Raw genomic sequence first — 12,945 nt, forward strand, 5'->3', positions numbered from 1 at the left:
AGATTTAACGAAAACATTAAAGTCATTTATGTCCTGAAAGTTATGAAAAACCGATCGAGAATATTATAAAATTGGAAAAATATGAAATTTTTTGAATATTTCAAAAATCTTGACCCCAAAGGTTTTGATGATTTCTGATCACTACGAAAGACCCTTCATCTTGGTCTCGGCAGACTAATGGTACAAGATTAGTCTGCCGAGACTATAATGATGAGCAAATGTATCCTTGATCTTTTCTTGGAATGATTTGACTTGGGGTCCTACAGAAGACCACGGGAACCAATATCTCACAGAGCAGAGTTTTGGACTTTGTCTTGTTCCAGTAGGCTGCGGTTTAAATCCAAAATAAAGGACTGATATACGACAAAGTCTATAATTATGGATAAGTTCGGTGCCGACACAACAGATACGCCCCAGGTGAGTAACTGTGGGACGAAGCGTTCGAAATGAGTTGATTTCAAGTGCATATGATACGAAGTGGATGTAAAGGTATGCGAAACTTATCAACTGGTATTCCTAGAGTGAGTGTTTCGAATTCGAATGTTTTTCTCAAAGGACGAAAGAGAATGAGCATGTCAGACGTTTAATATCAGATTTAACACAGTGTGTAAGAAAAAGTCCTTGATGGATTCGTGTTTCGGTTTACCGAGACGTAGACGTTATATGCGGAAGTAAATTTTTTGTATCTCGGATGTTAAGCAGCAATGGTCAGAGATTGATCTAGTACTTTAGCAATGTGCTTGTACATTGAGCTAAATAACCATGTGTAAAAGTTCATCTTGTGGATGTTGTGTTTTTCCAAAACTTATTGCAACCAAATGAAGTGATCACCCATATTTTGCAGCATCAGGAGAAGATCAGTGTGCAACATATCTGCTGCCTATTTTTCTATGTGTATCTGTATAGGTATTTATCTTATTATTTCTATTATATGTTTATTCTTCGTTCAGTGAACGTAACTATAGAACATTCACCTTTAAAATGAAAGGGTTTCAGTTTATGCCATTTTTTTCCTTTGCCTTCTTCTATATTCTTCTTCTATATTTTTCATTCTATCGTTGAGTTTATCACAGTACGAGTGTATTGTGACTGAATGTACTTGGTTGTATGTCCATTCTTAGATTGTTGAACACAGAAAACCAAGTTGTAAGTACGTCGTTTTTGTATAATATTCTTTTTTTCTTTTCTTAACTATCAGAACTACTCAGTCGTTTTAGTTGTGAATAGAAGATAGAATAGGAAAGAAATCCTTTTGCTTACGCTTTAAAAGAAATTACATTTTATTACCAGTTTTCTAGCCTTTTATACCTCTTAAGCTCACATTTACTAAACCCATTATCATGATCATCTTCATTGTCGTAGTAGTCGTCTTCATCTGCTGGCTGCATCTATAAGGTCGGCCTCATCTATAGAAACTCATCTTTTTTTTGTGATAGAGAAATGAAGCAGAAGAGAGTTGAGGAAAATATAAACGTTCTAATGTGTATTTATACTCGTATATACATAAATAATGTAACATTTGCCTTCTGTTAGAAAATAAAGAATACTTATGGCTTGATGAAGATCATTAAAAGAATGATTTGATTTGGAGTTTAATTAAAGCTTAAAATTTAGAAAAATTATAATTCTACACGTATGTACGTCCGAAATTCCAATTAATTTTCAGTTTAGATTTATCTACCAAGTAAGATCCCAGCAAAATCTTTACATACATACTACTTGTTTTGGTTCGACGATGTCAAACCAAAAAAATTGGTTACAATTATTCAAAAGTTCGTATTACTTCCCGGATTTAAAACCGACGTTACAGTTATTTTCTGTATTTATAAGACAATTCTCTTACTCAAATATTAACAAATTATTCTATATAATAGGCGACAAATCCTATGAAAAAACTTTTATTAATGTTATTGAAAAGGACCACCCATTACCTAGTAATGTATGAAATAACTACATTATATATATTATTAATTACAAACATTTTACATTTTAAAAATTCATGAATTTATTTTACTAGGATAGTTTACGAGAAAGCTTTTAAGATTAATCTTAATTATAAACATCCCTTTAAAACTCTGCTAAACAAGATTTGTTCTTCTTGGTGGTTTCCTATGGCTTTCTTTACAATGACTTAGGCGATCAGTATAAGACTGTGACTCTAAGTATTTCTAAATATAAGATCGTTTGAATTTGTATTGGTGATGCTGTTGCTTTGAGTTGACTTTAGTTCAGTTGCTTAGGCTGCAGCATCATCAGCAACATTTCCCACTTTTATCTTCTATCGTGTTTGGCTGTATTTTATTTTTATGTTTTGTCATAATTTTTTTCGTTTTTTTCTGCGTTGTTTTGATTATCATTATTATGCATGTATTTGTATTTATTTTTGTATCTGTGTGTATTTTTTGCATTTGTAGTTATTGTTTTTGCTGTTTTAGTGTTTAACTTTAAGTGAGGATGAACACTCATAATTTTTCTTATTGTCAATCTAATAGAAGCAATTTGATACTTCGAAAGTGGTCTTTAATGTTAAAATGATTATTATATCTGAACAGACAACAGCAAAAACATCAGTTTGTATCATACTTTAAAAATTATGTGTGTGTGGTAGTTAGTTGTATATTTTTTTTTAAGAATAAAGCAATGTACATAAATAGTTTTGTCTTGTGCTTTTTATACGACTCCTTGTTGCAATGAACCCAACTCAGGGAAGCATGCTTAAATTTTATGTTAAAAGGAAGCTTTAAAATTCACAAAATCACATTCACATTTCCGCAACTATTTGGATTTTTTAATAAAAATATGATAGAAAATCTTATGTGTATACTAGTTTCAATTCCGCGAAAGGAAACAACCGTATCAACTATTTTATTGACTTTTCAAAACAAAAATTGTAAGTTCTCAAGATTGTTAAACTTTTTCTGAAAATTTTTTTAACAACGTTGTAAGATCTGACAACCGTGTATATATTGCTTTACGATAATTTACGATAAATATATTTTAAAATTATATAAAGCTTTTCCATTTTTAGATATCAACAAAATTAAAAAAAATGGAAGTCAGAAAACAGTATTATAGATTCCACTAGATTTAGTATATTTAAACCGAATTTAGCTCAGAATACCATCATCAGGTTTTTGAGATCTTATCTATAAAAGCAGAAAAACACTTTCAATAATAACATCTCTTATTTCGCGGGAACGTCCATTCAATCGACTTTAAAATAATGGCATAACTTCAGTCACATCTTTATCAGTCGTTGAGGCACTTTTTTGTTTCGCAAATTTTGTGGTTGTTCCAAGCTTTAGGTTAAGATATGTGTATTGAAGAAGCATACAGATAAAACGTAGATTAAATTATTATTTTTAAGTCTACTTTCAGATGTCATAACAGATTTTAATAATAAAAATATCTTCAAGCTGTTATAACGATTTAAATTTAGCTAAAAACTGGTATTTTTCAGTTTTTAAGGAGACTATATCTCAAAAACCTGCTGGATTTAGCAATGCTCAATCATTTAGAAAACTATACTTTTATCATAGAGTTACAAATTTGGTGGCCTGTGTAATCTTTGAAAATTTTTAATTTTAGAAAGTCTTGGACTAATTCCTAAATATCTTAATAACTCACTATTTAAAAAAATAAATAAAAAATATTCGTAAAAATTAATGTTTTCCTTTCCATTCTTGTTTTTCAAAAATATCTTTATTTTTAGAAAATCTTTTAAAAATGTAAATGAAATTTTGAAAAAAAGTTTTTTTTTTATTTTTATAATTTAAGTTATATTAATATGCCTTTATATTCGCAATCAGTGATGTAGTGAGAACAGCATGTGACTAACGAACACAAAGTTGCTGGTTCGCATTATAACTGGTTCTTTGTAAGGGAAGTACTTATTTCACTCCCTATTTATAAGTAAGAGTGGTAAGAACCTGCTTCCAATGGCATTGCCGTGTTAAAGTAAATATTTAAAATGCCAATGATTAAGTTGTGGAAATAGATTGAATTTAAATTTTCATAAGGCTCTAACAAAATTCCACTACTTTATTTTCTATTTATTACATGTCACTATAACAAATTTATTCATTTGAAAACTAATTTAATAAAAAAACGCCATTTAATTTTGTTAAAAATATTATTTTATTTTTAATTAGTTTTTGCTTTTATTAATTACATTAACGTATACATAAACCGAAACAGTTTTGCTGGAAACTAAGACAATATTTTAAAATACAAACCATTTAATTTTTGCTGTTGATAGTGTTGATCTTGTTGTAGTTAAGTACAAAATATTGTTGTCAAATTTAAAAACGAAATGTTGTTGTTAGTTACTCTCCGAAGGCTTTTGTGTAATATTTTTCTTTTTTTATTCAATATTTTAACAGAAACTAAATGTAAGAATATAATGACGTTAACTAACAATTTAAACAATTTTTTCGTAGCTGTAAACTGAAAAAAATATTACTTAGTTGTAGTGGCTAACATTTGGTTGTCTTCAGATGTTGCTGCTGTTGTTGCTGCCGTTCGTTCGTATGTTGCTAGCTGTTGTAGTGTTGTCGTTGTATCATTTTTTTAACGTGACACAATCAGTTGTTAACGACAAAGACACAGAAGACATGACAAACAAACAAAAAACTACCAAAAGCAACAACAACCGAAAAGTAGGAAAAACTAAAACATGAAAAATAATAAAATAGAAACAAAAAATTATAATAAACATAGAAAATTATGTGATACATTTCGAGGCAGATTTTCTTACTCATATTCATACGTTTAAATTGAATTGAAAACTGACAAAAAAACACGAAACATGTTAAAAAATGTACATGATAGACGCGACAAAATGTGGATGGCTGGAAGCACAGTAGGTTGTATTAAACTGAAATTGTTATTTGAACACTATTTTTGGGTTCAAAAATTCAGTATTTGTTAGGGTATAAATCTAAATTTTGTGGTGTGGATATATTGGGTTTGTGCTAATATTTGTAACGCATCAAATTATTCGTTCGTTTTGATATATGTTCTTTTATAAATTCATGGACTTTATGACATTTTGTTCATAGACATTGTGAGACTTTTGAAATTGTCATAACAATGCATCAATTTAGTGTGTCATAACGTCCATGATCCAATACAAAACCCCTTCAAAAATTACTTGAAGTCTATAATAATTTTAAATACTCTTGTACCGCATAAAAAACTTTATGATCATCGGTTTATATTTTTCACGACCCTACAAAAATTTTGGGGGACATGATCCGTTTGGGTAATATACTCCTTTTAAACAATGTTGAAATACATGATCCATTTGGGTAATCCTAAAACTACGTTTCGTAGTCCTTCCGTGGATCATGCTTCGGTTTTGGTAAGAAAATGGTTTTTAAATTGTTATATGGATCGCATAGATGGATTGCGTCGATCTGATTACATATAAGTACTTTAATAATGTCTTATTAATAATGTGTTATGTATATTTTCAAATTCATTAGTCAGCATTTGTGGTAAGTACTTGCTTCCAATGGCATCACCATGTTAAAATAATGAATTAAAATGCTATTGTGTAAGATAATTTTAGCATTTCAACCCCTTACCTGGTAATAAAAGTTTTTGATGGGGCAGTATGATTTTTCCACATATTTGGATTAGTTTTGGACCAGTCCTAGTCCTTTGAAGAGAAATTTTTAAACTCATTTTTATAATTTTATACCAGCACCTTAATAGGGTCTGTCATAATTATTTTCATAGATACTATGTATACCAAACGAAAGTTTTCTGAGATATCTATCACCAGAAATTATATAAGTAACAAAATGTAGTTGGCCCTCCATAGGTTAAAAGTATATGTTAAACATTAATGTTAAATTTTAACTTAAAAACGATATATTAAAGCCTTTGATGAAAAACAGATTTCCTAATAGAGGCTTAATGTGAAGGCTAGGGTCAAATATGACCGATCCTCATCAAATTTGAAGGACGGATTTATGTTTATATAAAAGTTTGTAAGTCTTTCATAGTTATACTTATCATAGTTACACTTATCATTTTACATAAATCAATTATGGATTTTTTAGTAATTTTTTAACGTGGAGTTTGTCAAATGATACACAATCATTGCAAAAATCGTTAGTTGTGAAGGTTTTTAACAATATATATTAGCTAAAATGTCCTAATAAGAAGGTCCTGGTGTATGGGGAGTTGATCGATCGATGTTAACAAATTATCTTCAAAACCCTCGTCAACTAAATGATTAAAAATATTAATTAAAATCAGAATCTGATAACATTAGTTGGAGAATATTAAAGATAGTGCATGCCTTTGTCTGACTGAATGAGTCTTTATTAAAAATTTTAGTAAAATACATCTGAACTAAAATTAGTTAGTTGTTCCAATATGGAAAATCTAAGCTCGATCAGTTCATTTGTAAAGAATAGGTTTACAAAAAACTTGGGAGAGTTTTTTATTTATTTACATTAAAAGATTATGTTTCCCCCATTGTGTTAAAAAATAAAAGTAGTATAATGTAAATAACTATAATTTAATAAATTTATTATTAGGAAAAAAATATATATAACGCCATACATGAATATATGAAAAATACTTAAACAAAAAAACTAATAATTTCACCTTAAAATAAAATAGACAACTAAAAATGTGTTGTCGTTGAGATGTTGCTGTAACTGCTGCTGCTGTGTAGTTGATGCTGTTGTAGCAGTTTTTGCTGACGTTGACGTTGATATTGTTGCTGTTGTTGCTGTCGTATAGCTGTAGAACTGACCCAACTTAATAGACGAGCATGAAATCTAGTCACGAACTTGATTATGAATAAACCGTGCACTAGATCCATGTTCGCCGACAAAATAGAGTCAGATTAATGGTTTTCAAAAAAAAAAAGAAAAAACAATTTCTAAAAAAGAAGATCACAAGTTTCTTAAATTTCTAAAAAGGAAAACTAGGTATAAATGTTTGTAACTAGCACCTACAACAACAACAAAAAGACAATGAATAGAAGAAAAGTATATTTTTGCTAAACACAGGGCTTTATTATAACATTACTTTGTTGTTTTTATTGTAATTTTCCTATTTTGACGCCACAAAAACAACAACAACTTGGCAATTATTGCTGTTTTTCCCCTAACTTTTAGTTAAAACAAACTTTATGTTGCCTCATTTTTACAAGCTCTGATGTTGCAAAATGTTTTTTATTTTCTTTTGCTGTCTTTTTTTTCTTGTTGTTTTGTGTTGTAGGTGAACATGTCAGAAAACTTTTTTAACTTAAATTTTAAGTGTTTCTTTCTGGTTCATAGATTTAAACTTTGTGATCTTTTTTCTATATATATTTTTTTAAATAAACATAAAAAATACACAACATTTGTTGCTTTCAACAATTTTGAAGTCATGTTAATGGCTTTGTTTTTAAGGAGTTTTTTTTTTTTTTTTTAAGGGAGCTAAAGTTGTTACATGGACGTTTTATTATAAAACTAACTTGAGTAGTCATTATTTGAGCTAAAGAATTAAAATCATCTTGGTGGTAATATAGGAAAATAACTTTTTTTAAGATTTAAATTAGCTTTAATTAAGGAGTGAACAACCGATAGAGGCAATTATTTCTGAACAAGCTTTTAAGATGTTAAATAGTTATTAAATGGGAAAAATTGGGCCACCTAGAGTGTGAAAACATGTTGGGTGGTGAGTCATAACGTTCAGTGGCATAATGTCCATGAACATTATGACACACCAAAAAATGTCATAGTGTCCATGGAAGTAATGACAATTCTTTAAAGTGTCATAATGTCCATGGACATTTAAAAAAGTCAATAAGTGTGTCATAACATCCATGGATATTATGAAACACCACTGTAAAATTGGTAACAGAAATTAAATTTTTTGATATTTGTAAAATTTTCTATAGGAGTTGAATTAAAAAAAAACATGCTTTATAAAAGAGATTATTTTCGAAATTTTAAAAATAAAATTACTGTCGAAATGTCTCTGTAAAAATATGTTTTGAAAATCTTTCTTAATAAAAATTTAATTTTAAAATTTTCTTAAAAAAATAGTTTTTGAAAATCTATCTAAAATTGAACAATAGAATTTCTTTGAATTTTTCGAAAATTTAAAAAAATGCAAATCAAGATCAAGTCCCACTTGGGGATTTATTTCTAAATTATTATGATATCCCCAAGTGAGACACGAAATAGAGTCTAGAGATCGGGAAATAAACCTAAATATAAAAAAATCGAAATTTTGAAAATTTATGAAAAATTTTCTTGTGCTTTATAACCTCCATTTGCAATTTAAACTAAAAGAGTGTATTATTTATAATTAATAAGATTCAACATTTCAAATATGCCCAACCTATCTTCTAAGATAGACACTATTGTCACCACACCTGTAATAAATTGTGTGTCCGTATTTGCGAAAGTCCCTCAACTTTGAAATTTAAATTAATATTAATATATTAAAAAAAATAATTATAAAATGTAAAACAAAAAACTAATACAGATTTTAACGTGTGATAATAAACTATGAGTTGATCTTTTTGAAGTAAGTGGCATTTTCGCACGTTAGACTAGACCACAGACAGACCGCCATAGAAAATAAACAACAAACCAAACCAATTGCTTTTAAAGAAAAAACTATACAGTGCAGTTATGGACAAATAAGTGGTGAATGTTAATATGCACTAGATCAGTGATCTGCACTAAGAGATAAGCTTGAACAAATAAATATTTTTGAATATTTCTCTGATTTCTTGCGGCCTCTAATGTTTGTAAGTGTTGATCGATGACGGCAGACATGCATATTTACAAATACCTAAATAATCGCATAAGAGTAAAAATAGAATTTGACGAAGTCTATGTAGTGAAGAGATAAAACTTAAAAAAAACTGCATAAAAGTGTGGGTTTTATTAATTAATTCCATACTTTAATATTAGTCAAACTAATTCACAAATCAGTGGCACTAAAAAGGGGGAGCAAAGTAAAAAGAAACTAAAAAAATACTTTTTTCCAAACGAAAAAAATATTACGTTTTTCGTGTACATATTATTTTGAAAGTACTTTATATTAGTACTTTTTAAAATTTTTGCATTCTCCCCCAAAATTGGGTCACGACTACAACTCTGCTAGTTTGGAGTGCGTTAGTCATACGTTTAAATATGTATGTTGTTTTGTACTAGATTAATTTTTTTATTTTGATCTTGTTTACTACTCGTGCTCTAGTATCATGAATTTTTACAGTTTTACCGGTTTGTACTTTTTAATGACATGTACTATAACTAAACATATTATTTACACTTAAAACAAAACGATAAATAATATAATAAATCAATTTTTTTTAATTTACAAACCCGGTAAAAAATTCTTATAATTTTCCACATATTAGATTTTGATCGATTTTAAATAAATTGGGATTAGATCAAGCGCGGATCCAGCTCACCTTAACTTATTTTGTATGAAAATTTTTGATTTCTACTCTGGATCCATGTCTGGATTCGATATTTTCTCAGTATTAATGAAAAATATTCCTAATTTGTTACATAACAAACTTCTGATTATATAAAATAAAATTTCTTATAAAAAGGAGAATTTTACGAAAAATAAAAAGAACGTTTTTCGAAAACTATCTTATGAAAAAAATTAATTAAAAAAAATAAATACATTTTTCAAAAATTCTTGTAAAATGAGAATTGTTCGACAAAATATGTTCTATAAAAACAGAATTTTTTCGAATATTGAATTTTTAGAAAATTATAAACAAAAATGAAAACAGTTCAATTTTTTTCTAAGAGAATTTTTCGAAAATTGTCTATAAAAAAGTGAATTCTTCGAGACATTTTTTTAAAAAACAGAATTGTTCAAACATTTTTCAATAAAAAGGAGAATTTTCAAAATTGTTATAAAAAAAGATTTTTTTTTTAAATTTTCAATAAAAAAAAAAGTTTTCGAAAATTTTCTATAAAAAATTTTTCGAAAATTTTCTATAAAAATATAATTTTTGAAAAATTTTTTTAAAAAAATAATTTTTTGAAAATTTTCAACAAAAAAATAATTTTTGGAAATTTTTTTATAAAATAGAGATTTTTTCAAAAAAATTCTATAAAAAAGAAAATTATTCGAAAATTTCCTATAAAAAGAGAATTTTTTCATTTTCTTTAAAGAAGTATTTTTATAAAATTTTCTAAAAAAGAAAATTTTGCGATAATTTAGAATAAATATTTTTTCGAAAATTTTCTTTAACACGTTGCGTAATGACGACTATAGACGTCGAGCATTGTCGTTCATAGATGCAAATGACGTCTATAGCCTTCATATAGTACTATTTTTTCAATATATATTTCACTATAAATCGGTGTATAATATATATTTTTGAAAATCCTTCGACATTGTTTTAACAAAAAATTCAAATTTTTATTCGGCAGTGGAATTTATGATCTGAAAAATTTCTATAAGTGTATTTCTCCAGTCAACTAAGATTATTAATATAATATTTATATTTCGCATTTTACAATTGTTTCAATTTAAATATGTATATATTTATATATTAATAGATTTCAAGACATATTTAATAAACAGCCATAAAACTTAAAGTAAATTAAATAATATTTTTTTTATTAGCGATTAGATTTATTTTGCAATTTATATTATTGTAACTAATGAGGACATTTCTCGGGGGTATAATACATCATTTTATTAAATATTTATCTTTATGTGATTGTTTTCATTAAAACGACAATAAAAATTTAATTCCTGGTATTAAGACATATTTATTTCCTAGTTATTATACGTTTTAGAAAAAATAACAATAATTTATTTCATTATTAAATTTAATTCAATTTTCTTTTCAATTTAAATTAAAATAAATCTCCGTTTTAAATAGAATGAGGGGGTTTAACTATTAATACTTTTAACACATTTCTTGTCCAAAATTAGAAATGAAACCACTCCTTATCTTAACAATGGAGTTTTTTTTTAACAAAGTTAATAGCCATTAACTAATGGCTCAAATAACAAAACGTGATCATTGATCACTTTAGTTAAAACTCCCTCTAACTTCAACTCCTCCTTTTGCAGTCACCTCTGGAATACGAGACTTCTTATAATTTTATGGAAATGGTTTTGTAAGACATTTCTTAGAATTGAGATTTTTTACTTAGAAAAAGAGAAAACTTTTAAAAGTTGTTTTCATTTAGTTGTCAAAAACAACAATGTTGCAAATTAAAAGAGGAGGTTAAATGTTAATTTTTTCTTATTTCTAATGTTCAATTTATTGTCAAATAATCGTAGTTGTTAAACTGGGAAATTAAATAAAAAACATTGAAAAACATTTATAAAAGTTTTGCACGTTTCTTTAAACAATTTATAAATTGAAAATTTTTAGTAAATACTAAATTGCAAAAACGGAGGATTAATCGTTAAGTTTAACCTTTTTGTAACAAAAATTTGGGAGGAAATTTCAGGATTTTTTTTATTTTTAAAAACTACTTTTCAAAAGATAACTTAATTTAAAATGTTTTAAGTTAAAATAATTAAGAAAATTGTCCTTTATGAATATATATTAAGAATAAATTAAAATTCTCGGTTCGAAGGACCAATAATCTTTATGGATGTAAATTTATCAACCTTTTTTAATAATCTCATAATTTACAAGAACCATTTTACATTTATGTTTCCAAATCTTAATTCTTAAGAAATTAGAATTTTTATGAAAACTAAATTTAAATTGAATCAGCTTAAGTTTCAAAGGAAAATAAAAGTAACAAGTCAATTCTCAATATACTTGGCATTTATTATCATTCTATATTTATCTTAAAAAAATAATATTTAATAAACAAACGGATTCATAAGAATTCAAGGTTTTTTGTTTCAATAATAAAAAAAAACTAAAAAAAACCAATTGCGTGATTAAATTTATTGTATCATACAGATACGATTTATTGTAAATGACAATTACAGAGCAAAATAAAAAAAGAAATAAAAATAAAAAACAACGCAAGAATTTTTCTAATAAAACCCCAAAGCCATTTTTATGTAAATAATACATTTATAATATGACGTTTTTTTTTTTTCTAAAATCTTATAAAAAGAGCACCTACAACTGATATTGTTTCAGTGCAATTTATTTATGTTTTTTCTCTAAATTAAGTTTAAGTTTGAAACTGGGTTTTAGATTTTTTTTCGTTATTGCTAAGAAAAAATCTTGATAGCATTGAAATGCATTGAGTCAGCTTTTTTTAAATAGATGTATTGTTTTTTTTAGCTAAAATCGATTTTAATTTTTCTTTAGAATTGTAATGTCTAGAAAAACTTTAGATATTGTTGCTATGTAAACTAAATTATTTTGCTTAAAAACAAGGTCTATTGATTTTTTTCCAACGATAATTAAAATGTGTTTAATTAATTTATTGCCATGAGGATTTTTATAAACCCACCATTTTCGGTTTTTTATATTTAAAAATTTATTATTTAATATTTAAAAAAAATATTTTAATTAACATTGACATAACAGTAAGCGTTAAAATTATTTGCATATCAAAAGATCACACTAAAACTACAGATTGGTCTACAGTTTAAAAAGAGATATATAGTTTAGATTATAAGCTAACCCTATACTCTGGATATAACCTGGAAGCAAACTGAATTATAGTTTTGTGTTTATTTTTATATTAACTGTAGCTCATGAAATCTGGAATAATCTAATACACTGATCTATAGTCTGATCATAAAAAAAATACACGTACACTGAATAATGTGAGTGATATTTTGTCTGAACTTTTATAATCAGGACAACAGAATGATCTTGAGTCTGAATTGTGGAGAGACTATATAACTGATATATACTCTGAACTAAATAATAATCCATAGTCTGGTATATACGTTTATCTATTGTTTGGATTATACGTTAATCTATAGTCTGGACTAAAGATAAAATAGTTTTGACGTAGACTA

At 26.8% G+C, this 12,945-nt stretch overlaps 1 protein-coding gene across 2 annotated transcripts in view; it reads right to left on the reverse strand.

Moving 5' to 3' along the window:
* LOC111676139 (DNA polymerase alpha subunit B) overlaps positions 1 to 12,945 on the reverse strand; it is a 134,999-nt gene that overhangs the window by 58,358 nt on the left and 63,696 nt on the right. The gene's annotated exons all lie outside the window — the stretch shown is intronic.

This window comes from Lucilia cuprina, chromosome 4 (assembly GCF_022045245.1).
Source record: "Lucilia cuprina isolate Lc7/37 chromosome 4, ASM2204524v1, whole genome shotgun sequence".
Classification (NCBI taxonomy): domain Eukaryota; kingdom Metazoa; phylum Arthropoda; class Insecta; order Diptera; family Calliphoridae; genus Lucilia; species Lucilia cuprina.